Source organism: Homalodisca vitripennis, chromosome 6 (assembly GCF_021130785.1).
Source record: "Homalodisca vitripennis isolate AUS2020 chromosome 6, UT_GWSS_2.1, whole genome shotgun sequence".
NCBI lineage: Eukaryota > Metazoa > Arthropoda > Insecta > Hemiptera > Cicadellidae > Homalodisca > Homalodisca vitripennis.
Window position 1 is genome coordinate 86,102,996 of NC_060212.1, and position 11,454 is coordinate 86,114,449.

The window sequence follows — 11,454 nt, forward strand, 5'->3', positions numbered from 1 at the left end:
AATACAAGAGCTAAATATATGTTAAATTTAATACCAGTAAGACTTGAAAAATTTTAAAAAAGTCACTGCTTTATGGAGGTGCAGTTGTTTAATAAATTACCTGATAGTGCATGGACAACGAGTCTAAATAAATTTAAAATAGTTCTTAAGAATTGGTTTAAGGTTGCACCTTTTTACTCTGTGGATGAATTCTTAGTCTGTGATACAAGTACCATAATTTTCTGATAGTCTGTTTTAAATGGTCTGATACAGCTTTTTAACTATAAATGTTGTTTTAATTTGTACTGTTTATATGTTAGTTTTAATTGTACCAGTTTGAAATCTTTTAATTTAAGCTCAGCATTCTAGTCAAACTATTTTAATTTGTTATATTCATTTGTCAATGTAAATTTTGTGATAAATTATTCATTTGTGTTTCCTATTTGTAAGTATTTAAATTTTAGCACTGGTGAATATTTATTATGCAATTTTTTTTATAGTTTGAGCAAGTAAACCACTTATGTATAAACTTACTACAGAAAAAAAATATTTATTACTGTGTTATAACCACCATAGAACTTTAATAGATTATATTTATATTGTCTGACAATGTCTATTGTACCTTTGTGTATTTAATAATAGAGCTTCTTGATTCTTGATTCTTAGCAACTGGGCCTCGGAGGTCTGACTATCTTCAAACAGCAACTCTATTGAAAAGCAGTATTTTGCAGTCAAACGTTATACCACTGGATGCTTTAAAGAGCAAAAGTCTTAACTCTTTTAAGAAAGAAGTAAAAGAATATTTGTAATCATAATTAATTAGTCTTAATAATTTGATTTCTAGAGATTGTAATATTATAATTGAGAAGAGCTGTCTTGAAAGGTAGCACAATTAAGAAATTTATTTCTCACTAGGAATTGTAATTTTAATTGGTGTAATTTACTTTTTACAAGATTACAAGTGTGTTTTCCATGTAGATAAATATCTGCACAATCTATTGCGTCAAGGCAAATGCAGAATTTTCATATGCACATTAGTCAGTATTGAATATTTTTTATGGATATTTCATTGCAAATGACTAATTTGGAAACATTGTAAATTTAAACCTAGCTGCTTTCTTTTGATATGCTTGCAATTCTTGGCAAATGACGTGTCCTAATGAAAATCAGTTAGCAGAAAGTCTTACTGTGAACTGTGGAACTCTTATACCTACACTGGATATGTCATGTACAAATTTATAGAAAACCAATAAATCAAATCAGTCTTTATTGCCTTTGAACAACATACAATATTTTATAGCAACAGTCATTAGCCTATCTCCTCATTCACACACAATCATACGTACAAAAAGTTCCTCATCCAGACAAACATGCAATGCCTATATCAGATCCTGTTAAAACGTGTTTTGATTTTAATTTCCCAGGCGGCTTCCCATGAACTTACCTACCGTGTAAAAAGCACCTGACACCAATAGGCGTTTAAGACGAGATTAAAATTTTTTGGGTATCTGCCAATGTTTTAAGATCCTCAGGGAGCCTATTAATCAACCTAACTCCAGCCTGCGATGGCAAATTATGAGACGCCACCGTTCGATGGGGTTGACTGTGATAGTTGTCCCTGCCTCTTGTCTCGTACTGGTGAATGTTCCCTCCCTGAGCCAATGTGTTCTTTGATTTACAGAACACAGCCACCTTGAAGATGTAGAGGCAGGGCAAGGTCAGTAAACCAAGCTTCATAAAGGCATCCCTGCACGACTCCCTTCTCTTTAATTTTGAAATGATTCGTACAGCTTTTTTTTGAAGGCAAAACACTTTCCAGTTTGTTGTTTGCACAGCTGCCCCAGAGTCTTACTCCATATGCAAGGTGCGGATAAACAAAGCCAAAATAAGCCATTCTCAGGATGTCGTGAGAACAGTGTTTTGCCAGATTCTGCAAAGCATACAAACCTGAAGTTACTCTGGAACAAACACTTTCAACATGATTGTCCCAGGTCAGACCTTGATCTAGGTTCGTCCCTAGGAATTTGATGGAGTCAGATTCCTCTAAGAGATTGTCATCCACCAGGACACCAGGTCGTGCACTACCTTCACGCTGTCTCAGACAAAAATCAATTGTGTTTGATTTTGAGCCGTTTGTTTTTAAATTTATTTCAGAAAAAAAATTGGCTACATGAATTCACTGTAACAAATTAATTAATTTCAAGCTCCTGCACAGAATTTGCAGTAATGCAGAGAGTCGTATCGTCAGCATATTGAATCACCTTTCCATTCTGGATCGATGAGTTCAAATTGTTAATGTAAATATTAAAAAGCAATGGCCCAAGGATCGATCCCTGAGGGACGCCATTTGCCATTTTCCTGACATGACATTTGAAATCTGTACACACTGGTCTCTATCCTTCAAGTAGATCCACCTGTGTGGCAGACCCCGTATTCCACATGTCTCTAACTGATGCATCAGTGTCCCATGATGCACGCAGTCAAAAGCCTTAGAGAGATCGAGAAATATGCTGAGCACCTTATCCCGTCTCTCAAAACCATCGACAACAACATCCAAAAGACTTAAAACCGCATCAATTGTTGATTTGTTTTTACTGAAGCCGAATTGTTCAGGACACAGTATGTCAAATCTTTCCAGAAAACTTTGTAGTTGATTCAAAAACGCCTTTTCAAAGATTTTGCTGAAAATTGGCACAGTTGCGATTGGGCGGTAATTTTTGGTTTGATGAGGATCTTTTTTCTTAAAAATCGGGGCAATTTTTGCTGTTTTCAAATCATCCGGGGAAACTCCAGATTGAAATGAAGAGTTTACCACTTTTGTTAGTGGAGTCAAGATATGCTTGGAGCATTTTTTGACTAGCCACATGGACATACCATTGTTGTCACAAGATTTCTTTGAATTTAGTCTTTGCACAATACCAGTCATATCAGCCTCATCGACAGGGGTCAAGATCATAGACGATATACCAGTTCTCTACCGAGATTGCGGGAGAGGGGTTCAGTGAAGCACGGATCACATGAACCAACTGAGGCAAAATATTTGTTAAATTCGTCAGCAATTTTTTGAGGGTCATCTAAAAGTTGGTTTTCAACAAATAGTGAACATTGTTTTGATTTTTGTATAGGATGTTCTCGTTTTACGGATTCATTAATTATTTTCCATGCTGTTTTTGAATAGTTCTCAGTATTCTTTAATAGTTTGTTTAATTCATAGGCTTTAGCAGCTTTTATAACTTTCTTATATATTCCTCTATAATTTTTTTAAAATCTTTGGAAATTTTCATTGTTTGTATTAATAAAAATGTAGTGATAAAATTTGAGCTTTTCACGAGATGTGAGAATACCTTGTGTAATCTAAGTATTCTTATGTCGCTTACTGCGTACTTTGAATTTTCTGTAAGGACATGAAATATTTAAGTAATTGAAAAAGCGTTCATTAAAAGCATTGTACATTTAATTTGGACACTGAATGTTACTTAAAAAATTCCAACTTTCTCGCTTAAGGCGATAAATTAACTAGTTAATATTTTGAGGGTTTAGAGCTCTTTTGACCGTAATTTCTGTAGGCCCAATCACCGGATCAAGTCCATTAATCACAAACTCCTGAGCGAAGTGATCAGAGATGGCAGGATTGAACACAACAACGTCAACTTTCGGGATGTTGGTGATAACGTTGTTGATGGTTGTACTCGTCGTGGTACATACTCGTGTAGGAGAGTTCACTGACCAATTTAGACCAAAAGATTGAAGAAAATATTCTGCAGCCGCCGGGTGTGGGGATCAGTCCAGTGTGTTTATATATAAATCGCCAATCGAGAGAAAATGTTGATTGTTTGAAAAAATTAGTTAGCAGGCTCTCTAGTTTTTCAAAAAAGAATGAAATACAACTTCCGTTGTTGTTTGAACGGTATATTCCGACAATATTAACTTTTTTGGATGAATTTAAATTGATTTTAATACCAGCAGCCTCAAAATCAAATTCCAGAGTATGAATTAATTTAATTTTTTTCAAATTTCAAGGGGGTTTTTACAAAGATTGCCACACCACCTCCCTTAAAATTGGAACGAAGGAAAATATGTGCTAATTCATAATTTTGTATTTTGAAAAATGCTGATGTTTCGGTTGTAAAACAGTGTTCTGATATTGCAATAATATCAGGTTTTCGCTCATCGCACATGAGATCCAACTCTTCTAACTTATTGGTAGCGGATTGAGCGTTAAGGTGAATAATTTTGAATTTCAAAATTTTTGGAAAATTTTGAGTGGTTTCTGAAAACGTGTTTAACAATTTTGATGTTCTTGATCAAAAACACGATAAAAAGCGTAGTAATACAACTAAAGAACAGTGCAACAACCACTTGGCAACAAACTGCCTAGTGAGTGGTCGCTCACAGCTGACTAGCATAGAGAAACGAAGCAATCTACTACGTCTTATTTATTATATGTTCCATACCACCGGTAATATACTATATATAGTAAAGAATATAATTTAATTAGAAAACACGATTCTTCACAATCTTTTTGGTATATCATAAGTGATAATTTAACTATGTTTTATACTACATAAATAATCTTTTGTGAACGTCTGTAAATATGGACACGAAGATTTTATACAGATACCAAGAACGTTTATATACATATATATATATATATATATATATATATATATGGATGTTGGGATTGAAAGGGTTAAAATGCTTAGCAAAATCTTCACTCATTTTACTATTGCTTTTAACCCCGACCATTATATCAAATGATGTGCCATATGTATGAATTATTTGTCAATTTCTGGTTTTTTTAAACGCTTAAGCTATTATTATGGTCATGATTCAATAAATGCCTCGTAAAACATAAATAAATTTGTTTTTTATTATATAGTGAAGACAAAAAATGCAAAACAAGTGTTTTGGTTCTGGTACACCTATATAAAAAAATCACTGATTCCATCAACTTCCATCCAAGCCAACCATCGTTAATTTATAGTGGGCTCACCCACACTTCATTGACTCTCATAAGTGTACATCAGACGTCAGGTGCGGGAATAAAACCCATAACTCCAAGACTAACTCCGCCCTCCGAGAGTAGTGCCTTACACCTCACAGCCATCCTGACTTGATGTCTTTCATGTGCAGGTAGTTCACTTAGTGAGTTCTCAATCACAGACTGACTGATTTGGTAAAATAATAAAAAGTGCATGTCCACACTACACAGACGTTGACTCCATTTTTACGATGCTCGTAAAATACAGACATCGGGGTTAAAAGGGTTAGCTCAGAAATCACCATGAAACCAAGAGGCAGAAAAGTTACAGATTGTTTCATACCTTTGGTTACAAAGAGTAACTTCACATGGTGTACGCTGAGGGGGTGAAGGTGAAATTTTCAAACAATTCATTCTTGACATATTTTAGCAACCGTTATAGCTATCTGGAAGCCCTGTTACTTTTTTATTATTAGCCTGTTAACCCAATGAGGAAGTATTTATTGAGGCCTTTGCAAATACTGATAGTAGCAATTAAATTGGGCAAAAATGAAAGTCTTTGGTCAAAGCTAAAACAAAATCCATAAAAAGAGTCTTCACCACTGTCTTTACAGTAAAATCTTCATTTAACATGCGGGATATTATATTTGTAACAAAATTATTATTTTAAGAAATTGTTAACTTTGTAAATCTTCTTATATCAGTTTGTAAAACAAACATTGTTATTATTTTTTAGCAACTTTATAACTAACTTTATCTAAAATATAACAGTTTTTTTACATAAATAAAACTTTTATGCATCTATCTAAAAATAAAATAAGAAAAATAATGATATGGTGATCAATTTAGTGCTGCTAGTAACAAAACAAAATTAAATTCATTTTCCTTGTAGTTAAACAACCCGTGAAGACCAGCAATACTTGCAGGCATTTTCAAAACTAGAAGCACTCATAACAATAAAGAATTAGATGACGAGACCAGCTCGTAGCTCGGCATTCATTCTAGACCGTTCTGTACGAAACCAGCTCATCTGTCTTCCCCAACAGGCGGTACTGTGGGAACTGGTAAAGTTGTAATTTATGATCTTTTCCCACCGTGAGTATGGACTTTGGGTACTATTGTGAAACAAATGGATTTTGTATTCTTAAAAGCTATTATTATGGTCATGGTTCAATAACTGTCTCATAGAACATAAATTAAGTGGTAGTAATAGGCCAAAAATTGCAAAATGGGTGTTTTGTATCTGGTACACTTATATAAGAAAATCACTCATCCTATACATTTCCACCCAAGCCAACCAACATTAATTTAAGCTGGGCCTTTACCGTAGACCAGTAACTATCATAAGATTACACCAGACTGCAAAAATCACTAGCGTCAGGTGCAGGAATCGAACCCGCGACTCCAAGCCTAACTCCCGCGTCTGAGAGTAGCGCCTTAGTCCGCACAGCCATCCTGACTTGATGTCTTGAATGTGCAGATAGCTCACTTACGATATCCGCTGTTGCTTTTCGAGTTAACTGAATTCCATATCAGTTCTAGGGTTAATGGTAAAGCAGTTTGCTCTTGCTGTGTGAGGGTTGTTTATAATAAAGGTATTGAATGTGATGATACTTGTTTCTTTTGGTTCCACCCAGAATGTATAAGGGTGAGTTTAACTGAATATAAAACTTATACTAATTATACAAGCATGAAATGATTATGTGGGAGACTTGTTCATCCTGCAACTAACCAGAATACAACTATATCAATTAGTATCTCACATGTATTGAACAGAACAAAATCGCACTTTTAGGTACAAAAAAGAAATTCAGGTCAAAGATGGCTGATAATAAAGGAGGTATGGAGTGTGGCTACCCTATCTTCACAATGCTCTAGCCTTGAACTAGAATCTGCTGCAAAGAACAGTATTAAAACATTAAAGGCCAGGTCTTATCAAAATCGGAAAGAAAGCTTGAATCAAACTAAAGCTCTATGTGATGTCATCATCTTTAAAGTTCCTGAATTTCCTAGTTTGAAGCAGGAAAGAAAGAAATCTCATGATAAAGCTAAAATTATTCATAGTATTACTAATACATACATATGACTTAAATATTCTCAGTAGTTAATAGGTAGTTCGTACTTTTTAGTGTAGGCAACAGCATGGAAGGTTAGGGCTTCCATCCTCTGAAGTTGGTGCTTACTCCTAGACAAAACGAATTTGGAAACTTTCAATTGTTCAACTCTCAACAAACTAGGCAAGTCCAAGATCAAGAGAGGGAAAGAGTGATGAAATTAAATTTCACCTTTAACTTAAATGAACATACGAAAAAAAATGAATAAAAAATGCCTTCATTAAAGAGGCTGAGTTAGGGCTGTACTACTCAACCTCAACAACAAACGTTACTGATCTTAAAATAAGTGCTGCGTTTACTGCCCAAAGCTTAGCCACGAGTGATAACTGTGCTAATCTAGAGCTGGAAATAGAAAACATAATATAATGCAAATAAAATAACAAAAAACCCACTACTACAGTCCTGTCTTGGTCTTGATGCGTGTCTGTGAACCATCGCAAAAGTGCGCTCACCTAAAACTGCTCATCACTATTAGCCTCCTCTACCTTCTTCTTCTATGGGGTGGCCTATTGCCATGCACTTCAGTCTCAAGGCTTTTTGTGCACCTAAGAAGCACACCTAGAGGCTGACCAGTCTACGATTTGAGCAGTTATACAAAAACAACTGAACAGGTCCTCCTGGGGAAATTCGCCACCCTTGTCCAAACTACCAAAAATGGCATACCACTCCTTTGCTATTGCAGGACAGTCAAAGAGCAGATGCTCAGCAGTTTCCTCCTGCTCGTCACACATTCTACAGATCAGTTCCTCCCAAAGGATGCAGACTGTGAAGATGCTTCCTCAGGTGATCATGTCCCGTAATCAGACCCATAACCCGACAAGACATTGATATACTTTGCGAGGATCAGACGCAACCCTAGGCAAAGGCAACTGTAGAACCATTCTGCTCATTCTCAGACCTGGATGCAGACTCCACATTCTCTCATGTTGAATGTAAACCTATTTCGAGCCAGCACCAAAGGATTCACACCTAGAAATTCCACAGAACGATTGAGGTCCCATCATATTAGACACTGCCCAAGTTGGCCAGAGCATCAGCTCTTTCATTCCCAGAGATCCCCTAATGACCAGGAACTCAACAAACAGTCACATTGTTGATCTAGCAATCAAAGAAACAACTTGAAAGCAATTCCAGACAAGTTTAGAGTTGAATACACAAGAGTCCAACTCCTTCAATGCTGCCTGGCTCTCTGTGAAAATGCTAATCTTCTTACTCCTGTGCCGTAGATGAAGATTCTCACGAACACACTCCATAATGGCTACAACTTCTGCCTGAAAGACTGTGGGATAAAAACTCATAGGGACCACCAACTCCCTACATGGTCTCACCCCCACAATACCGGCACCTGTGGCACTATTTGTTTTGAAGCTGTATCAGATCATCTGCAGAGCATTCCCCTCAATCAGAATGCTAATTCTGCAGTGCCTCCTACAACCCGAGGCCGACCAAAGTCCTGCCTGCTGAAGATAGTAAGGACTCCTCCTGGCCATAACCCGAATGACAAAATCCTTTAGGGAACTGTCTAGAGCTGCACCTGGTACACTTGGAAAAGCCCCAGTGATAGCGATAACCCTTTCCGGATGGGGTCCCCAGTCCAGGATCCTATCAAGGATTATGCCCAGGTACTTGATCACAGACTTTAACTCAATAGAAAAGCCTCTCAGTAAGAATGAACCAATACCCTCCAAATGACGCGCTCTTTTAAATGCAACCACGGCAGTCTTGGTGGGGTTGACACTAAGGTCTATCCTATCGCACAATTTCCCCACCACCTTCAGAGCAGCATTGGTCAGTTCTGTAACTGTTGTGTTGAACTTACTGCTCACAAGAATCACGTCATCCGCGTATCCCTGCACAGACAACACTGCTGTTCAAACACACGAGTACGTAACTCGCAATTAGGTTTCACAGAAGAGGAGAAAGGACGCCACCCTGGAGACAGCCCCTCGTGTCCTTGCACTGATGCTTGCTCCCATAAGAATGGTGGTAACCACCCCGTCTGAGAGTAATGTCCTTATCCAGTTACATATTTAACCATCAATACCACGTCTCAAAACCGCATTGACAATCGCCAGAGTGCCTGTATTATCAGAAGCTCCTTCGATGATACAGAAAGATACCTATGGCTACTTCATTCACTGCCAGTGCCCTCTCAATCCAGCTTGATGCAGGGCTGAGTAACATGATCTTCCTGGAGTGTAAGCATCCTGATTTGGACGTAGAGAACTTATTTTCTCTACCTTACTAATAAAAATAATTATATTTTGTGTCTGGTGTATTGCTTTGTGATTCTACTTGCTATAGTCTAAGACACATTGCAGGTGCTTGTTTCCTCAAATTGTAGTCACAGAGCAGTTAGCTGAATCATGTTAATGCCTAGTATCTCTGTTTTTGTTTCTTCAGTTACTGTAAATATGTGTTAAACAATATCTAAGGAAACCAGTTTTGAGTACCCTACATGTACACATTTACAACTGGGTTCATTAGGTAAAAGTTCAAAATGGTCCAAAATAAACTTAATTGTTTTGATTTCGTTCTTACTGTCATCTAAAATAAAAATTAGACAATACTATTTGTCTAGTATTTGGATCACATTGTGACAGCTGATAATCTTGCAAACGTAAAATACTGGAACACTGTGGCACATAGCATTCTGAGACTGATAACCTGTCAAAAATATTAACTATCTTTACAGTAAATCTATTTTCTTTTCATAACTTTTAACCCTTCAACTGGTAAAGTAAAACGTAATGTACAACACTTTTTCCCACAATGAAAGAGTATGTAATTTTCAATACGTCATCTGCCATATGTAATGTTGTGAACAATTTTCATTCAAATCGAAATAAAATTTATATCATTGTAATCTGTAGATTCCACACTTTTTTTAATGGTCAGACTTAATTTTATACATAACAACTTTCTTTATTTTTACTGACCACTAAAAGCTTAAGTTGTCACACTGTAAAATTTTGACAGCTGTTGCTGTTCAGAAAGCTGGATTCTGTTCTGATTAGTTTTTTTATAAGTAGACATTTTCATAATAACCATAACAACCCTAATCTTTTGTTATTTTAAATTTTTAAATTGAAGGTGTTTAGTGATTTCTATTGGTTGCAGAAAATATGTTTTAGAAAATAAAAGTTTCAACTTCGGAGCACTATACATACATGAATAAACCCAATTTTGATTTCTTTTACAATACACTGTATTTTATTTTGAATAAAGTTATTTATATAACACTATGTTTTGTGTAGTAACTGATATTGCGGTTAATTTTTGTTTAATTCTGTGCAAGGGGTTAAAAAGCTGGGCCAGTTAAGTTAATGATATAAAATAATAGTTAGTGATATAAAATGCATGCCAGTTCTACAGTTAACCCTTTGCGATCGTGAGGCCACAACCATAACCAAAACTTATCTCTCGCTCAGCTCGGATGGTGAGTCAGGTGGTGGTTCTCTCAGCACAGTGGCCGGCTGCGTTCTGCATCACCACTCTGCACCTGCGTAACCATCTACATTACTTTGACTCGGATTTAAATGGCATTATTTGACCTTCAGCTCTTTAAATAACTCGGATTTAAATGAAATTCTAAAATAATGTATAAAGTTTATTAGCTTCAAGGTTGAATCTTAATCAATTGGTTATTTATTATTTGCTAAACGAACCAAGTAATATGTAATTTAAGTTATAGGTTGATCTGTTATGATAGTATTGTTATTTGCAGGATAAAAACATAGTTTCAAGTAGGTCTCTAGTATCAACAAAATATGAACTTGTTGAGCTTGATATTTTGAGCTTCGCTTTTACCAAATGCACTAGTATTTTAATAAATTGATAGGATGCACTATAGCAGCTATAATGACACTGACAGTCAGATAAAAAAACCATTCTGAATGATGTTCACTATGGTATGTGCTGCAAATAGAGAAATATTAATTTAGTTACTTATTTGACCGAGAGATTGTAGCACTTTCTAATGAGCTACACGTAGTGGCCTGAGCAGCTGATGAAGCAAAACATCTAGGGCCACTAGGTAAGGCCTGCCAAGCCGATAAAGCAAAACAGGGTAAGGCCTGCCGAGCTGATAAAACAAAACAGAGTAAGGCCTGCCGAGCTGATGAAGCAAAACAGCGAGGGCCACTAGGTAAGGCCAGCCGAGCCGATAAAGCAAAACAGGGTCAGGCCTGCCGAGCTGATGAAGCAAAACAGCGAGGGCCACTAGGTTTGGCTATGTCTATGTTTTAATTCCAAATAATGTACATGTCAAATTTCTCCAAATCTGTAATCTATGTTTGATGTGATTAAGTATAAAAAAAATCCAAACATCTTCACAAACTTCAACATTTATAATATTAAATTGGATTATAGAAATAAAAC